The sequence below is a fragment of the Octopus bimaculoides genome, chromosome 8 (assembly GCF_001194135.2).
Source record: "Octopus bimaculoides isolate UCB-OBI-ISO-001 chromosome 8, ASM119413v2, whole genome shotgun sequence".
Classification (NCBI taxonomy): Eukaryota; Metazoa; Mollusca; class Cephalopoda; order Octopoda; family Octopodidae; genus Octopus; species Octopus bimaculoides.
Window position 1 is genome coordinate 67,096,270 of NC_068988.1, and position 2,656 is coordinate 67,098,925.

Sequence of the window (2,656 nt, forward strand, 5' to 3'; positions counted from 1 at the left end):
ATATATATAATTTCTGCTCATTTTCATTAACTATTATCTCTTAATTAATGTTTCAAGTTATTTAGTTTCATTCTATGTTTGAAGATTTGGGCTTAAGCTTGAAATTAATATAATGGAAGGCAGACAATTTCTACAATTAAAAAATCTATGTTTATGATTAAATAAGCAGAAGATGACTATCTGAATAATTAAACTTGCATACCAAAAAAAGAAAAAGACACGTATGAAAAATCTATGCAATCAAAAACTTGTATCTAGTTGTGAATCGTGTCATAGAAGGGATTAATAAATGAAACTAACATCATAATGGAGACTCTAATGGTTCGGTTCATTATCCTTCAGCTCAGAATGAGGTAAAGGGAGAGTTGATATAGTATCACTGCATGTCCAAAGCGTGATGTTGTTGGAGTGGCGTGGGGTTGAGGGTAGAAAGTCTGGGACAGAAATTGTGTGAGAGAGAAAACTGTGGAGTACGAAGTGGAGGATGAGGTTGAACATAGAGATTGGAGAAAGAGAGATTGGAGAGAGAGGGGTTGTGGAAATAATAGCTAACACTTCAGGCTAGGCAAAAGATCTCCAAATAAGGACAGAGATAAGGATAGATGGAGAGAGAGAGAAAGAGGAGGGAGAGAGAGACAAAGAGAGAAGGAGAAAGAGCAACGTATTTCAGTAAAAAATGCTTCTATAGAATACTCATAATTTAGAATGACGAAACTATTTAACTAGGGAGTCTGCTAGGGAAGTCGGAATCATAGGAAGATGAGGCCTATGTCCATGGCTTGCGTGGCTGAGAGAGATTCGTCTTTCCTCGGGTCTGCATGGCTTGATGAATACAGGAGAGAATCATAGATCAAGGATTGGTCAGTAGAGTCTCCAGATATATTTAAGTGACAGGCTACGGTACTAAGGACATTGTTTTGGACGTGCAAAAAAAGATTCACTCGATTGGACATCCAGACAGCGATGCATCCTTTCTATGTAAAGCCATCGTTAGAATTGCTTCTTATGCATTGTATTAGGTTAAAAGTGGTGCAGTGTAAATTTGATGTTTTTGAAACAGCTTCAATACGTTACGAATGAGAATTTGGCAAGCTGCTGTATCAAGAAAATGAATGCTATCAAATGTTTAATGTTTGATGTGGTTTCCAGCAGATTCTGACAAGGACATTTTTTCCCTCGTGGATTAATAAATACTTCATAGTTAGATCGTCATACATTATACAAATACAATGCAAATGCCGCTAGGATCCATACAACAGGGCAGCACTGTAAAACATAATCGGCTCGGGCAATGCATCATTTTCAATAGACCAGTTCAATCAGAGATTAATTAAAAACAGAAGGGATGTAGTTCTCTGGTTCTATGCATTCATTTGGAGGAGAATTAATTGGTAACAATTGTTCATTCAAAGATGTTCACCAAGAGACGAAAAGAAACAAAAAGGACACAATTTTATTTTAGTTTATTTTCTTCACGAATTTATGATTTTAGTTCGTAAATGAAAAGAAAATTAATTATTTCAGAAGAATGTAGCGATCTACAAATCTCTTTCCTCTCAATAATCTTATCTGAACTAAACAGAAAACCACTAGAGTTACAAAATATCAAAATTTCTATGGTCTCTACATCACAAGACGTAAACCAGGAAATACAAAAAATGCTTTACCGAATCAATACACTAGTAATTGATTTTGTTATCCAAAGAAAACTTATATATCACCATCAAAGTGGGAACACATGACAAAAATTGCAAACGTCTTGTTTTTGACTTTCTTTCATCGTTGTATTATCAAAGTACCGATTACGATGGGAAGGTCGGGTACACTGCATTGTTTATGACACCCTGGTAAATTAGATTTAAGTTTCGATTCTCGTCTATAACAGATCCATATGATTTTTTTTTATATAATTAATATTATTTCGGAAATGCTTGATTGGTAAACATATTCTATGTTTTCCTTTGATTTATAACCTCAATTAAGAAGACAAATCGTTTGACGGGTAACTTTTCGCATTAATGTAGCTTTGTTTTTTTCTGAGGTAAAATTCCATAAAATCGAGCAATAGAAAAAAAAAAAAACGTTGGTATTGATGTTTTAGATTTTTTTTAAAGAAAAAATAATTCTATGAAAGATCTATGAAGGGCTGTACAAAGGTAAATGTAAAGTCAGTGCAATTGCCGTTGAATAATTGCTGCAGAGTAACAAAGTTTTACAAGCAGAAAACAAACGTTTCTTTTTATTTAAAAGATTAATTCGAAATGCATCAGAAACGAACATACGCACAAGCGCATTTTATGTATAGTTATAAACATTGAGATATCAATAAATATATTTGAGTGCAAATCTTGAGAAGCGTAAAGCTTCACAGCCTGTCGAAGGCAGCTATCGATGAAACCTCGAAGTCACAGTCAACCATTCATTTGTAGATGTCTCTCTCTCCATCTGTCTATTTACCTGCACGTATGTCTGTGTATTTCTGAGTGTGACTGTAATCATATATATATATACATTCACACACACAATTTATATATATATATATTTATATAAGGGGCATTACTACAGAATAATGCCACACACTAGACTTCCCAAAATAAACACATTTAGTACTGTGTTTATTTTGGGAAGTCTAGTGTGTGGCATTATTCTGTAGTAA

At 34.0% G+C, this 2,656-nt stretch overlaps 1 protein-coding gene across 1 annotated transcript in view; it reads right to left on the reverse strand.

The window, feature by feature from the left end:
• Positions 1-2,656, reverse strand: part of LOC106867808 (atrial natriuretic peptide receptor 1) — a 900,438-nt gene that overhangs the window by 372,137 nt on the left and 525,645 nt on the right. The gene's annotated exons all lie outside the window — the stretch shown is intronic.